Source organism: Cyanistes caeruleus, unplaced genomic scaffold (assembly GCF_971803275.1).
Source record: "Cyanistes caeruleus unplaced genomic scaffold, bCyaCae1.hap1.1 HAP1_SCAFFOLD_206, whole genome shotgun sequence".
NCBI classification, from domain to species: domain Eukaryota; kingdom Metazoa; phylum Chordata; class Aves; order Passeriformes; family Paridae; genus Cyanistes; species Cyanistes caeruleus.
The window spans coordinates 74,371-91,440 of record NW_028255993.1 but is presented as its reverse complement, the minus strand read 5'-3'; the positions used below and the strand labels follow the sequence as shown (position 1 = coordinate 91,440).

General features: G+C 40.9%; 1 long non-coding RNA gene across 1 annotated transcript; it reads right to left on the bottom strand.

The window, feature by feature from the left end:
- Positions 1–5,947: 5,947 nt before the first annotated feature.
- LOC147645636 (uncharacterized) lies at positions 5,948–14,267 on the bottom strand. Its single transcript, XR_015282256.1, has 2 exons — positions 6,754–14,267; positions 5,948–6,434 (listed from the first exon to the last, which is right to left on the bottom strand). It is a non-coding gene; the product is annotated as an uncharacterized LOC147645636 (long non-coding RNA).
- Positions 14,268–17,070: the final 2,803 nt, after the last annotated feature.

Genomic DNA, 17,070 nt, shown 5'->3' with positions numbered 1-17,070 from the left:
TCCCACAAAATTCCAGAAACATCCCACAAAATCCCCAAAACCTTATGAAAACCCTACGACATTCCTAAGACATCTTACAAAAAAAGAAAACTTCCCACACAATCTAGGAAAAATCCATCAAAATTCTTCATGTCTCCTCAATATTCCAAAAAATTCCACAATAATCCAAAAATTTCAAGAAAAAGTCCCGCAAAATTCCTGAAATCTTCTCAAAATCCTTCCAAATTCTAGAAATATCCCACAAAATCTGTACAAATTTCCACACAATATATGAAAAATCTTTCAAAATTACTCAAGTGTTCTCAAAATTCCACAAAATCTTATCAAATTCCGCAACATTCCAAAAAAATCCTATAAAATTCAAGGAAAATCCCACAAAATTATTAAAATTTTCTCAAAATGCCACAAAATTATTGCGAGACCACCAGCTATTCACCAGCCTTCACAGAAGTAAACGTGATCGCCTTTTATTTCTACCTTTTGCACACTTATATGGGGTTTTACAGGGTCTGTGGGCTAAGCAAGCTACTATTGGCTAATGCACGCAGGTTTACATTTTTTGTCCTGTACACACGGATATTGTTTTGCTTTACTCTCTCTCCTGCAGGAAGGTTTCAAGGACTTTAGCCTTTAATATCACGACGTATTTCAAAGACTGGTTTGTGCAGACAGGCCCTTACTAATATATAAAATAGATCAACACATAATGAGCTGAAATAGAGAATTTCATCTTCATAAGACTTCTCTTAAAATGTTGCTAGGGTCCTTAACTTTGATGACATTAATTTTCTTTTTGGCCACCATTCCATATTGCATGCCAAATATTTTATTGTTAGAAACTTTATTCCAAGGCTGTAGGGCTGTGTTGGTAACACAGAGACCATATGATATCGTCAGTCATATCATCGGATAATGCCCCTAAACTAAAACTACTCCTACAAGCCTATGGGGCAGTCCCTTTGTAAATTTGTATTTCCAATGGCAATGTCCCTACATCCATTTAGTACAAATGAGTGCAGACCCTCAGTACTATCAAGTCATTTGGATCCACTAACCCAAGAACACTCGGTAGAGATATTTTCCAGCACAGCATCCTGCTAGGATGCACAAATGTAGATCTCTCTCTGCCTTCCCCAATGACTTTCAGCTTATGAAAATAAGATTATAGGACAGGATGTAAAATTTGGTGGCAGATAGCAAACACTGCTGTTTCTTCTTCTCTGGCAGGCTGTTCAAGGGGAAGTTTACTTGTAGTAATACTTTTTGGACCCAAAAAATAAAAGTAAAATTTAGAAAGGAAGTACCTCTGAGAAGAGATGAGCTCAGAATGTGGTTTAAAATGGCAGATAAACACAAGATGCAGAGCAGGTATTTTTCTTTATTTTTTTTTCACATTAATTGCAACAGGGGGAAAAGGTCCTACGTCCTTGTTCTGAATGAGACTCTTTTTTTCTTTTACAAACTGTGCACGAGCGGACCTAGGAATGAGTTGGGGAGGAAAAAGGACTGAACTGTTCTTTACTTTTGCCTCTGGAGAATCAAAGTTGTGGCCTGAAATCTACCTGAGCCAAGCATATTTTCAGTTTGTAGAAGCTTATTCTGCTATGAATTTCTGTCTCTTGGCTGGATACTCAGCATCTCTAAGTGTAGAATCCTCCCTGGCACCGTCTATCCTCGCCTTGTCCCTGCCACCACCACTAAACTATTTTCCTTTCATTGTAAAGTGAGTGAGATTTTACTCGGGTGGGATTCTGCAGAGTTAGGGAATGAAGGCTTTTTCCTTCTTCATTTTTTTATGATGAATTTCTTATTTATTCTATTGACACCTTCTGAGTGAGCCTTTCATAAGGGCTTCTGTATTTCACAGAGGCTACACCTATTTGGGTCTGAAGACTTTGATACAATTCGAATCACTTGAAAATCCAACCTGTTTGATTTGTATGGAAGGCAGCCATTCTCCCTGTTCCAAACTTCATAAAATAGATAATCCATGTTGAAAAAAATAAATACCTCTGGGAGATAGTTGAGACAGTGCATCAGGGTGATTCCAGGGATGGATAAGAAGACCATCAACTTCCTCATGCCATCAAACTTGAGACTAATACTCAGGTCTGCAGTTATAATTTTAATCCACAGTAATCTACAGACAATCCTTTATTATCTAAAAAAGCTAATACCATAAACTTGGAAGCAAGCTGAAGTTGGAAGAGTTAAGTGTCTTAAAAGCTCTTGTTTACAGCAGGATTGGAGAGCCTTTACATCTTGTAACAGTAAGGTTTTAAATTTGCAATCCTGACCTTGCAACTAGAAATTGGTGGCTCCATTGTTGCACTTGCAGCAGCCACATGACATCCAAGGAGAAGCGCATTGATCTAACTTCTGTGGAGCCAGTGGCTGCAAATACCATCAGGAAGTGCTGGACTGGCAGGACATTGGATGGATGCTCTAAGCCCACAGAGCTGTAAATATCAGTTCTAGCCACATGAGAAGTCCATTTATGGAATTCCAAATCTGTTCCACTATCTGTGCTCCTCTATTCTGTATCAGCTTGGTGAGGAGGTAGATGAAACTGTTGGGGAAAAAAACCACTTAAATTTAAAGCAGAGTAACTGTTCCATTATAAATGGTGAAGACAAACCTGTGAGGCTCCCAAAGAAATCTTTCTTTGGCTTCCAGTAACAATTTAAAATGGACAACAAATCTATGCTGTATAATCTGCTTTGAATGGATTTCCTTTGGAACGTGTACTTCTTACTGAATGACAGAACTGCAATATTTTCACACTTGCAATTGCACCCTCCAATGGCCGCAGGAAATGCAGCAGCTTCTGTTTTCTGTTGCTTCTGTTTGTTAATGCTTCAAGGTGTTGCTCTGGATTTGTACCCAGCTGTCATGACCTTAGAAAGAGAATGTTCTAAAAATAGGAGTAAAAAAGCCAGAGAGCCCCTCCTTGCAGCAGACACGGGCAACATTGGATCTTAATTGTTTTTGCAAAGCATTCTAATGGGGAGAGGCAGATATCAATAATGGAAACTTCAGAAGGTGTGTGGCTGCTTCGTACCTTAGGCTGGATTCAGGAAGGGCCGTGTTACAGAGAGCAAAGTCAAGAGTTTGAATCAAGGAAGTGTGAGCTGCCCAGAAAGTCAGGGCCCACACTGCTCATGTGTATCAGGGGAAGGTGAGAATCAGGCCCATCTGCTGATAGAAATGCAAGTTACAGCTTTAGCAGCCAAATGATATGCAAATAAATGGCTTCTATGTATTGGAGAGCATTAAGCATGAAGTTAGTGTTTCATACAGGTGTTTGAAGGCAATGTAGGACTCCAGAGCTCAGTGTTTGAATTGCAACTTGAATTTCCTTATTTGCTGTTGTTTAGACTGCTCTGAAGTAGTAATGAGAAGAAAAAAATGAAAGAAAATGTTGTTTGACGGGGACTGTGGTAGGGCTTTCTTGACAGATTTGAAATGGCTTGAATTCATTAAAATCTCCAGGTGAGGGGAAGATTGTATCTATTCCTCTCTTTTTAAAGCAAATTTTCCAAGAGGGATCTAAAATTGCATTTGAGGGTTGGGGTGTGGTTTTTTTCCCTTCTTTCATGTGCAACCTAACAACTCCAGCTTCACAGGCCTATTTAACATTTTATCCATCAAAATCCGTCCTTTGATTTGTGTTTTGGAAACTTGTTCATCTTGGGGAATTTGCCATCTTCTCAGGGTATTGAAGGTCCATCAAATGCTGCAGGTTTCATTCTTCCTTTAATACGGTCTATGTGCTGGGGTTTGACTCTTAAGCAGAGCTAATTGTTTATTTTGCAGCCTAGCAGTTCTACTGTGGGGCTGTGGGCAGGTCAATTCACTTGAGAACGATGGGTAAATCAGTTCCTGGGAAGCTGTGCACTGCCTGGCCCCGATGCTTCAGCATGCTTGAGGTCAGCTTGGCTGTCTCCGACTGTCTAATACTAATGCAGAATAATGGAATTAAGTATTCATTTTAATTGCTGATCAATAAGATTTGTTTTCAGCTAAGTCTGCGTGCTAGTTTCTAAACCACTACAGTCTGTTTCATCAATGACCTTCTTGATTTTAGCTTAAGCTTTCTAGTTTCTGCCGATCTTATTTTCTCGCCTGTCCCTGGGAGAGGAAGGGATGATGGCTGTAGGTTTGGCAGTCAGCGAGGGCCTGGCCACCACTACAGTTCTGGACACTCAGCCTTGGAGATGTGATCAGGAATCTGCTGTTAGTTCCCAGTTTTGTATTGCAAAGACTGACCATGCTGCCAGCACTGTGTTTTATGAGTGAATTTTCATTTGGTCAAACTCCAAAGCAGCCTTAATTTTAAGGTGGAATTCTTTGTGGATGAGGCTGTGAAGAATATGGTGTTTATACTCCCATCCTACCGGCAGTACAGTAGAACAACTCCTAACTGGTTTGGTAATAAAGACCTAGTTTTTCTTCACTAAACCTGCCCTAGCAAAATTCATAAGCTGGTGATAGCTATCTCTGGCGTGGAAAATCTTTATTGAGTTTATTGACAATTTAATATACGTTGTCAAGCTTTGTTGTTTAGTTTCTGTTTGTCCAGAGACACCTGGGGCTACTTTTGCTTCCTAAGGGATTAAACTAGCAAGCACTTAGAATCAGATATTGGGAAGATGGGTGCAGGAGACTTTGTAATTTACTATGGGAAAACATAATAATGATGAACATTTCAGATGGAAATGATAGTATTTGACATACTATGTGAAATGCTTTTATATGATTTTTTCATTTTTCTTTAATTTTTAATCCTGGATAAATTAAATGAGGCTTTTAGGGAAAGCATGAGCTGGATTTTATATTGAGTTTGATAACCTCTGATTCTGCTCTCGTTTCTCTATCTGCTGGAACTTGTAGCAAACTAGCTATGTCCATGTTTAATTCTGTAATAATTATCTTTCAAATCGAGCCTTTCTCACTTGGTGTTGATATATTTGGGAGAGGGAGGGGAATGGAGAAAAAAGAGCTACTTTCATGAATACAATTGAAATTTCATATTGCTGATTTGACCCTTTCCAAGATTCAAGTGACCATTGGATCAGGTTGGAACTGAGGGGATGACTCATGACTCTGGCAAAAAAACTACGTTTCATTCCACATATTAGGAGTTTTCTGTTGCCCACAAGAATGTTCAGGAAAAAAAAAAAAACAAAAGAGAAATGGGTTTCAAATTTCCTCTGCTATTTTCTGGTGACTCTTCTTTCTGGAGATGCCTTAGCAAGTGTAGGACATCTGAAAAACTTGGAACTGCAACTTTATTGTTGAGGCTCTGATGAACATTGCTTCTGTCATCAAGTTCTTGTGTTAATACTTTCAACTTAGCTGAGTAATGTTGGTATCAGCAGACTCTGCTAAAGCCATGCCTTCCTAATTTCTAATGCATTCTTAATAAAAAAAAAATAAATCAGTTTCTTCATGTATTTAATTACCCAGTGAGTATAAGAGGGAATGAAGTTAAAACTGCGCAGATTTGAAGCAAAACACGGCTTTCTAATGTGCTTCAGTATAGGCTATGCACAAGTAAATAGACATGATCTTTAAGCTTCAGTTACCTTGAATTACCCTATGCATATTCAAATTCAGATTGATGAATGCTGAACCAAAAGCAGACATCATATAGTTAATTGAAGTTCTTTTCATTCAGAGGCAAACTATTTTCATTGCTTTGTTTTGAGGGTGGGTTGGTTTTTGATGGGGTTTTTTTCTGCTAAGGCAATGGCAAGCATTTATTTATCCAGCTCCCTCCACATTTTCCACCATCTTCTTCTTTCCCGCTGCCCTCCATACTCTTGCAAACCCTGCTGGGGCACTTGGGCTCTCCATTGCAGGCAGTCTGGAGCTGCCATGCAAACCCATCTCTCAAGGAGTCCCCAGGTCTCAGGTGCAACATCAAGAAAATGACACAGCAACATGTAGAAAACGTGAACTTTATTCACTTGACTACTTCTAAAATCTACACTACAACGTTACTTGAAGACTATGGGGTAAGAATCTTAAGCCTAAAATACTTCAATACTTCAACTGTTTAGAACTGAACACTAAGGGAAAGGTCAACTTCTTGGGGGAAACGTGGTGGGGAATCCTACAACTAACAATAGGGGTGTGGCTAACTTCTAAGATGGGGAACGTCGCAGTGCCTGGGCTGGGCACTGGTCACACATTCCCCGTAAGGTTCTGAATTCGGAGTGCCACGCTGGAGGTCAGAGCTGCGGGGAGGTGCGGAGTCTCCTGCCAATGCCCACTTTTGCCGCTGTCTTGGTTGTTGGTCTCGGCTGAGAGCGAAGGCACAACCGCATCAAGTCACGGTTGTGCCTCAGCAGCTGCATCAACTTCTTTGGACAGCCGTGTCTTCGATGGCGGCGGGGCTCTGCACGGCCTGAAGGGCTCTGGAGATTCCGCTGCAAGGCAAAGCGCAGGGATCCCCATGGAAGAGGCAGAGGGGCAGAGCGGGGCCGGCACCCACAAAGTGGGGCTGCCTTTGGCCTCGGAGACAGAGACTCGGGCTCAGTTGGGCTGGGCTGCCCCGGGGAAGAGGCTGCAGCATGCAGAGCTCTGGCCGCCTCTGCTTGGTGCTGTCCATGGGGCTCAGCCCCTGGGCCGGATTCCCCAGTCAGGAGCTCAGGCCCCTTCTGCCGCAGGGCATTGGCCAAAGGGTGCCCAAGAGGCCCTCAAGGTCTGCCCCATCCCGCCTCCCTGACCCCCCCAGCCCCGCCTCACCTCTTTCCAGCATCTCTGAAATCTTCTCTCAAGGGCCCATCCCATGGCCATGCCTATGATGAGCACGCCAACCAGCAGGACTGCCCAGGACACCCACAGGATCTGCTCAGGGTCCGTCTCCTCCGGGTAGAAATCCTCCGGAAGCATAGGAGAGGCATCCGTGCTCTGCTCAAGTTTGCTGGAAGGGTCGAGGGGATGGGCCAAGAGCAGCAGCACGTAAAGCTGCAGCAGCGAGGAAGAGCCGTGAGCAGCCATAGAGCTCTGCCGGCAGCACAGAGGCTCTGGGCGTCTCTCTGCAAGCAGGTCTGCCTGGGCTCTGGGGCGCAGCAACAGCTGGCGACAGTTGCCAGGCACCGTGCCGTCGCCAGAGGCTGTGATGTCACAGAAGCACAGAACGCCCTGGCCTCAGAGAGCCCTGAGAGAATGTTGAGTCCAACCTGTGAGCCATGGCGGCAACCATGGCCAGCAGAGCGGGGCCCGAGCGCTGCGGCCTGGCTTGCCTTGCCCACCTGCCACAAGGATGACTCCAGCAGCCCCCTGTCAGGCCATTGCAGGATCTAATGGCCCTTTCTGGGCACAAGTTCTTGCCAACGCCCAGCGTAAACCTCCCTTGGCACAGCTTCAAAGCCTTGTTGACATCTGCTCTCTCTTGTCCTTGCCCATCTGGCTGGCGCTGCCGTGTTGCTCACTGGCCTGTCTGTGGGAGAAGAGGCTGTGCCAATGAGTGCTGCTGAACTTTGAGGCCATTCAAAGGAGGATTTGATTGTGCCTGCTGTGGGAAGGAAGATGCGTGCACATGGCCACTTCCCATAGGTTTTACCGCAGATTTTCATCAACAGCTGTCCTACTGAAAGTAAAGTCTGTTTTAGTGAGTATTTGAGGGGTTCCAGAACACAATGGCATCACAGGGAAATTCTGCTGGTTCAGTTCTACTGAGGTTTTGAGATGAGTTGCAAATCCTGAAAATTTTCTCCTTGCCGAGGTGGTAATTTCACAGTTTAGATTGTGGGGATATTGATTGTTCAGTGTTGAGGACCTAATGTAACTTTCAGCAGCAGAAATTTTCAACATCCAGTGATTGTCTTTGAGACAAAAACATTTGAAATTTTTTTTCTGTGGACAGGAATTGCTTCTGTGTTACTTCACATCATCCATTAAAAATTTGATGCCTGGAAAAAGTCCCGAGTGCTGTGTGATTTCCTTGGTCGTGTTCTTTGGAATGGCTTCCCCCCCATTTTCTGAAGCTAGCCACAGAAAGGTAATAGATGGGTGAGAAGTTATGAAAGGCCAACTGGTGTAGATCTTTGCCTCCTGTTTCGAGGTCTGTGGTGAGCTGTGAGTCAAAGAGCTGATTTGACGCTCTGGAGGTCAGAACTGAGGGGAGATGCGGAGTCTCCTCCCAATGCCCACTTTTGCCGCTGACTTGGTTCTTGGCCTCGGCTGAGAGCAGTAACGAAGGTGCAGCCGCATCAGGTCACGGTTCTGCCTCAGCAGCTGCATCAACTTCTTTGGACAGCCCTGTCCTCGGTGGCGGCGGGGCAATATAAATACAATATAAATTCCAGCTCATGCTTTCCCCAAAAGCCTCATTTAATTTATCCAGGATTAAAAATTAAAGAAAAACTAAAAAATAACTTAAAAGCATTTCACATAGTATGTCAAGTACTATCATTTCCATCTGAAATGTTCATCATTATTATGTTTTCCTGAAGTGAATTACCAAGTCTCCTGCACCCATCTTCCCAAAATCTAATTCTAAGTGCTTGCTAGTTTAATCCCTTAGGAAGCAAAGGTAGCCCCAGGTGTCTCTGGATAAACAGAAACTAAACAACAAAGCTTGACAACATATATTAAATTGTCAATAAACTCAATAAAGATTTTCCACGCCAGAGATAGCTATCACCAGCTTATGAATTTTGCTAGGGCAGGTTTAGTGAAGAAAAACTAGGTCTTTATTACCAAATCAGTTAGGAGTTGTTGTTGAAAGACCCCCGAGCTGTTCACCAGTCTTCACAGAAGTAATTGTGAATGCCGTTTATTTCTATTATTAACACACCTTTTATAGGGTCTACAGGGTTTGCGGGCAGAGCAAGTTACTATTGGCTAACACACACAGGTTTACATTCTTATCCTTGTACACAAGGATATTGTTTTGCTTTACTCTCTCTTCTGCAGGCAAGTTTCAAGGATTTTAGCCCTTAATATCACGTCTTATTTCAAAGGCTGGTTTGTGCATACAGGCCTTTACTAATATATAAAATATAGCAACAATTCCCCCTTTCTCTTTTTGCACAAACCAGGCTTTGGATAAGATAACACACAACTTAGGCTGTCATCCCAATTAACACTATAAGTAAAGTCCGTCCCCCTTCTAGCACAAGTGACCTCAACCATCCGGTGTTGCCCCAGCTGGCGAACCAGCTTCCAGTGGGGTCACTATCTTCTTTCAGGGCATGTAACACATTCTGTAGCTGTTGCAGTTGCCCATGGATGGAAGCTGAATGATCAGTAAGATCCAAGCAGCACATGCCTTCAAACTCCCCACAACCACGTCCCTGCGCCAAGAGCAAAAGGTCCATTGCAGCTCGATTTCATAATACTGCATGACATACACTACTCACATCGGCTGAAAGCTCACTTAACATTGTGGATGTTAAATTCAATCCTTCCTTAGTCCAACAAGCGAGCCTTTTTAGGGTGGCTAAACTTTAATTCATTCAGGCTTTGCTTTGACTGTTTGATGTTCTTCATTTTGCTAGCTATATTCAACAATTGATGTAAGCTTGGGTGGAACAAAGTTAAGTTTCCCAAGATAACAGGGTCCTCTATGTGGACTAGCAGGAATCCCATTCCATGCCCTATCCCCACAGATTAGGAAGATGGAACTATGTAATCGCTTTGGTAATTGTCCTGTGAGATTGCACCACGAACAAAGGCTTTACTTTCAGTGGTAGTAACGAGATCAGCTATAGGGTTGACTGCAGCTCAGGGCTACATTACTTTGTTAGAATGACTTTTTGTCGGGGGTTCAAACATTATCCATCCACCTGAGGTATTGGTGGAACTTAACAAATCTAATTCTTCTGAGGGTTGTAACACTGAGAACTTTGGTAATTTTTTGCTTGCCAACAGGCTTCAGGTTGTCTTAATGTGAAGCCAACAGTGCAATTGCACTCTTGCAACATTGCCAATCAATTCAGTCGAGTTTCATTACTAATTAAATCTTTAAATGCTGGAGGATCCCATTCAGGGACTCCTATGAGACAGGTGCGAAAGGATCTCCAGGTGTGGCTAGGCTTAGACACATTGACCTTTGGCCAGTTCAATGTGCCAGTGACCCACATGTTCTGCCTCTTTTGGATGTTAGTTAGCAGACAGTTGGTTGGGACTATACACAGCACAATTACCATAAGCAGTTTGTTCCATGCAAATGACACCATATTTGCAAACTTACAGCTAAAACTCCAATCGTTAAATGAACTTTCAAAGATGCTTACACTAGCTCTTGAAGGGGGAATACTTATACTTTATACTAACATAACAATTACTACACAGGCTAAACTATCTTAACCTATTATATAACTACTTTTAACACACGTGCTTTGGTATATATGTAGTCTAAGCGTGAAAGCAATTTGCTGAAAGGGTAAACACACAACTACAATTTGCTTTATATACAGTTAAATGGAGTCTCTACACTTCTTAGATCTTCTACAGAATTTCTCTAACACGATTCAGTCCTGGAACGTTCACTGCTCCCGTGATGTCAGCTGGCAGCTGATGGGTGACTGAGGGCCTTGATGTTCAAGTTGTTCTTCAGATCCTTCTAAATCTTAAAACAAAGGATACCTGAAAAATTGGTAGAGACATAACATCATAGTAACGACATAAAAGTTCTGTTGGCAACTGTCTGTGTAGTGTTCAGACACAACTGTGTCCTGACAGCTCCACTTCTGATCCATGTCTGGAGTACCAAGGCTGTGTGGTGACATCTCTGTTCACTGGATCTCATGTGTTCAGAGGCAGACAGTCTGGTCAGATGGACAGGTGACCTTTTTGAACCTGCCAACAAAACACAGGCACTTCTCTTCTTGAAGTTAATGAATTACACTAATCAAATGTTTTTAGGGCATCCATTTCCCCCGTTTTCTTAAAAAAAAATAAAATGAGATGTACTTCTGTTATAAACATCAACAGCAACACAAAACCATATACACAATTAATAAGAACTTATACCGGTTAAAAATCAATTAAATCATAAACATTATTAATAACATATGTAATATAAAACTACTATTAATTACTAAAACACTGCACCAGCATCCCATAATTAGCAAGCAAACAGAAACAAAACAATCAGTGAAGGATTGGGTAATCACCTCCGGAAATGATTCTCCAAGCCCACTTCAAAATTGATCCAGCTGTCATATCAACAGGGTCAAATTGCTGAGTCAAAAAGTGACTCAAATACTGATTTGGGACAGAAAACATCTGGATCTGATGGCAAACGTTCCCTCCAGGTAAAGTCAAGGCTTGGCCAGGGCCTGGCTTTAAACTGGAAAGATGCCTCTTAACATATTTCTAGAACAAGGTTCTCAATAGTAGCAGCTATGAGATGCTTACAGCACAGCAAACTGTTAAAATACATTTGTACAAATCAAATGATCAGAAGCCTTAGGTACCAGACCAATTAAACCATGCAGCAGTTGGTTTAACCTGAAGCCTCTCCTATGGCAGCTGATCCTCAGCAATGATACATCTTCTTAAAATTCTGGAAACACTGAAAAATAAGAAAGCTATAACAAACAAAACTGCAGAGATTGCAACAACCAATAGAACTCCCGATGAAGTCAAGGGTGTCACAGACTGCATTCCCTTCTATCCACAAGCAGGTGTTCACCAGTGTTCCATCACTGCTGTTTCAGTTGTCACTGTCTTCATATCTCTAGGAAAATAACTATACTTTTCAGTTTAAACAAGTGTCTCCAATAAAACACAAAACAATTTAAATTAAACAATATTTAAACCTAACAATAATTATATATGATAAAAGGAAATAACAAACTTAACCTTAAAAGAATATCTAAGTTAGAAAACTTAACTTAAAAACATTCAAGCCTAAACATTATAAAACTTAACTATCCTTAATTCTATTAACACTTAATCTATATTAAATAAAATCATAACTTAATATTATTCTGTTAGTACAAAAAAGCAACTAAAAGTTTGATATATACTTTTTAAACACAATATAACAGTAACATGAATTCACTATAAAGATTATAAGAATGTAACAAATACATCACAATTCTATGTCATCTAGCTTTGAGAATAACTCACAATAACTGCAAATGTTACTAAAAATACTTATTCATAACAGGAATTTGCCTAGTATATGCTTAAATTGGTTAGGATTTGAAAGTGCAGTTTTTCTAGAGAAAAACCACAACACAGGATTTGGTGAGTTGCCATCTAGGTTTGTAGCACTTTTCAAAAGTACTACATTTACATTTTTTCAGAAACATTAAGTCCAATTCTTAAACTAAAACCCAAAATCCAAATTGGTGTATATGCAGTTATATGTGCTTTATATAACAAAAGGACTCACATTAAAATTACCTTATTAAAATTGTGGAAAAAACAAGCAAATAGAAATATATACTTTAACTTAACTTTGTCTTGTACAGTAAAGTTCTCTTAACTAATTATTTTTTAAACCACAAATCTCTTCTGTAGATATCATTAATTGGAAGGTTTTCCTAGAAGCTGTAAATCACACCATGTTTAAACACTTTCTCTCTCTCTTTTTTTTTTTCTCTTTTTTTTTTTTTTTTTTTCTTAAACGTTCAAAGAATCACAATAACTTCTCTAGTGAAATCCTAAAAACTGCAATTGCATAAACTCATAATTACTTAAAACACAAAATTAACTCTACAATGGCATATAAAAACATTTTGAAAACCCAATGAATTATGACTTTTTAACAAACTGGGTATTATCTGGGTGCTTCTTCTTAGAGAGGGAGCAGGGGGGTGAGCTGCCCACCCTGCTGCTGCTGCAGCTCTGCTCTTATCTTCCTTCACATTCTCTACATACTCTTGCAGCGAGGAAAACGGAGAGAAAGAAAAAGAAAAACCTCACAAAGTTAACTTTAACAAATGCAGTTTTTTCTCTCAATCTCTCTTGTTGTTTGCCGATAGAGGAAAAAAGGGCACGATTTTACAAAAGCAGGCGATGTTACACGAAAAGTCTCTCAGGCCAGGTGCTAACAACGGCGATCATTGCAGCTTATCAGCGTGGCCTTGGAACTTTTCTTGCGCTGCTTCTGCCCCCAGGGTGCCTTTGTTCTCTGCACCCACCTCAGTGCTCCCCCATGTCCCCCTGGTTCGGGTGGAAACCAGACTAAATTTGGCTTCTTTTCTTCCAGGGTGGTAAAGATGGAACTTTAATAAGATTGTAATGCTAAAAGTGACTCCAAAAATGAAGCAAATATTTCTGGATGTATCACATCCTGCCATAACTGAACAGATTCTGTTCGTTGTTTCAGCGTTCGCTGTGGAACTTTTTTTTTTTTTTTTTTTTTTTTTTTTCTTTATTTTCTTCTCTCTGACTTTCCCTCCCTCTCTCCATGGGCAGCATAGATAGGAGTGCTTGTCCAGCAGTGGGAGGTAAAGGCATCTGCCGCTGTGACGCAGGTAGAATTACGGGGCTCACAGCCTCAGCATATCTCGCTTTTCTGTCTTTTAAGGTATTAATTGCAATCTGCCAAGTTCAACCGAGAGACGCAGTGTCCTTGCTCTTTTCCGTAATTGCCATTTCCCATATCAGAGCCAACATATCAGTCCGTTCTTGCACCGCAAAAAGCAGTGTGAGCACTGCAAATGCCCATGACAATTAGCCCATATAATGAGCATATCCAGGTCCTTTTCCTGGGCTGCTTCGCCTCGTTTAACGAGGATACCAAGAAGCAGTTTTTTAACCGCCGCAAACTCTGCCTCCATGCTGACGGCCACCCGCAAGGGGGAAGGTTGCGACCCTTCTACCACGCCCTTGCCTGCCTGGGCCCCCCCCAGCAGCCTGACTTTCCACGTCCTACCGCTCAGCGTTTCACCGCGCTCAGGCTGCCTATCCGGTGCCGATCCAAGCCCGCGACGTCTAATGCCCAGATCCACTCCGCTGACTCCAAAGCCCCTCTGCCCGCAGGGGTGTCCTTGGTCGGAGCGCCAGATGTTGAAAGACCCCCGAGCTGTTCACCAGTCTTCACAGAAGTAATTGTGAATGCCGTTTATTTCTATTATTAACACACCTTTTATAGGGTCTACAGGGTTTGCGGGCAGAGCAAGTTACTATTGGCTAACACACACAGGTTTACATTCTTATCCTTGTACACAAGGATATTGTTTTGCTTTACTCTCTCTTCTGCAGGCAAGTTTCAAGGATTTTAGCCCTTAATATCACGTCTTATTTCAAAGGCTGGTTTGTGCATACAGGCCTTTACTAATATATAAAATATAGCAACAAGTTGTTCTACTGTACTGCCGGTAGGATGGGAGTATAAACACCATATTCTTCACAGCCTCATCCACAATGAATTCCACCTTAAAATTAAGGCTGCTTTGGAGTTTGACCAAATGGAAATTCACTCATAAAACACAGTGCTGGCAGCATGGTCAGTCTTTGCAATACAAAACTGGGAACTAAGAGCAGATTCCTGATCACATCTCCAAGGCTGAGTGTCCAGAACTGTAGTGGTGGTCAGGCCCTCGCTGACTGCCAAACCTACAGCCATCATCCCTTCCTCTCCCAGGGACAGGCGAGAAAATAAGATCGGCAGAAACTAGAAAGCAAAAATCAGGAAGGTCATTGATGAAACAGACTGTAGTGGTTTAGAAATTAGCACGCAGACTTAGCTGAAAACAAATCTTATTGATCAGCAATTAAAATGAATACTTAATTCCATTATTCTGCATTATTATTAGACAGTCGGAGACAGCCAAGCTGACCTCAAGCATGCTGAAGCATCGGGGCCAGGCAGTGCACAGCTTCCCAGGAACTGATTTACCCATCGTTCTCAAGTGAATTGACCTGCCCAGAGCCCCACAGTAGATCTGCTAGGCTGCAAAATAAACAATTAGCTCTGCTTAAGAGTCAAACTCCAGCACATAGACCGTATTAAAGGAAGAATGAAACCTGCAGCATTTGATGGACCTTCAATACCCTGAGAAGATGGCAAATTCCCCAAGATGAACAAGTTCCCAAAATACAAAGCAAAGGACTGATTTTGATGGATCAAATGTTAAATAGGCCTGTGAAATTGGAGTTTTGATGGATTTTTCTGAGATTGTGTGGAAAGTTGTCAAGATTTTGCGGGATGTTTCTGGAATTTGGAAGGGTTTGGAGAAGATTTCTGTAATTTTGTGGGACGTTTCTGGAATTTCGTGTGATTTTGTGGAATTTTGTGGGATTTTGAGGAGACATGAAGAATTTTGATGGCTTTTTCCTAGACTGTGTGGAAAATTGTCAAGATTTTGTGGGATGTTTCTGGAATTTGGTAGGGTTTTGAGAAGATTTTGGGAATATTTAAGGGATTTTTCCAGAATTTCTTAGGGTTTTTTTAGAATTTTGAGGGATTTTTAAGGAGACATGAAGAGTTTTGACGGATTTTTCGTAGATTGTGTGGAAAGTTGTCAAGATTTTGTGGGATGTTACTGAAATTTCGAAGAGTTTTGAGAAGATTTCGCGAGTTTTATGGGATATTTCAGGAATTTTGCGGGAATTTTGTGGAATATTCTTTGGGGATATTGAAGAGATATGAAGAATTTTGAGGGATTTTTCTTAAATTGTGTGGAAAGATGTCCAAATTTTGTGGAATGTTTTTGGAATTTGTTAGGATTCTGAGAAGATTTTGGGAATTTTGTGGGAATTTTCTAGAATTTTTTGGGATATTGAGGAGACATGAATTATGATGGATTTTTGCTAGATTGTGTGGAATGTTGTCAAGATTTTGTGGTATGATTTTGGAATTTGATAGGGTTTTGAGAAGATTTCGGGAATTTTGTGGGAAGTTTCAAGAATTTTGTGGGAATTTTTGGGAATTTTGAGGGATATTGAGGACACATGAAGAATTTTGAGGGATATTTCCAAGAGAGTGTGAAAAGTTCTCAAGATTTTGTTAGATGTTTCTGGAATTTGGTAGGGTTTAGAGAAGATTTAGAGAATTTTGTGGGATGTTTCTGGAATTTGGAAAGATTTTCAGAAGATTTCGGGGATTTTGTGGGATGTTTCTGGAATTTTTTGAGATATTGAGGAGACATGAAGAATTTTGAGGGATTTTTCCGAGATTGTGAGGACAGTTATAGAGATTTTGTGGGATGTTACTAGAATTTCAAAGGGTTTTGAGAAGAGTTTTGGAATTTTGTTGGATGTTTCTGGAGTTTGGTAGGGTTTTGAGAAGATTTTGGGAATTTTGTGTGATTTTTGTGGATTTTGTGGGATTTTGAGGAGACAAGAAGAATTTTGATGGATTTTTCCTAGATTGTGTGGAAAGTTCTCAAGATTTTGTGCGCTATTATGGGAACTTCGAAGGGTTTTGAGAAGATTTAGTGAATTTTTTGGGATGTTTCTAAAATTTGGTAGGGTTTTGAGAAGATTTCGGGGATTTTATGGGGTGTTTTTGGAATTTTTTTAGATATTGTGGAGACATGAAAAATTTTGATGGATTTTTACAAGATTGTGTGGAAAGTTGTCAAGATTTTGTGGGATGTTTCTGGAAGCTGGTAGGGTTTTGAGAAGATTTTGGGAATTTTGTCGGATATTTCTGGAATTATTTGGGAATTTTGAGAAGACATGAAGAATTTTGTGAGATTTTTCCTAGATTGTGTGGAAAGTTGTCAAGATTTTGTGGGATGTTTCTCGAATTTGGTAGGGTTTTGAGAAGATTTTGAGAATTTAGGGGGATATTTTAGGAATTTTGTGGGATATTGAGGAGACATGAAGAATTTTGACGGATTTTTACTAGATTGTGTGGAAAGTTGTCGAGATTTTGTGGGATGTTTCTGGAATTTGTTAGGGTTTCGAGAGGATTTTGTGAATTATGTGGGAGGTTTCGGGAATTTTGTGGAATTTTTTTGGATATGGAGTAGACATAAGGAATTTTGTGAGATTTTTCCTTGATTGTGTGGAAAGTTGTAGAGATTTTGTGGGATGTTTCTAGAATTTGGTAGGGTTTTGAGACGATTCATAGAATTTTGTGGGATGTTTCTGGAATTTTGTGGGATCTTTGTGGAATTTTGAGGGATTTTGAGGAGACATTAAGAA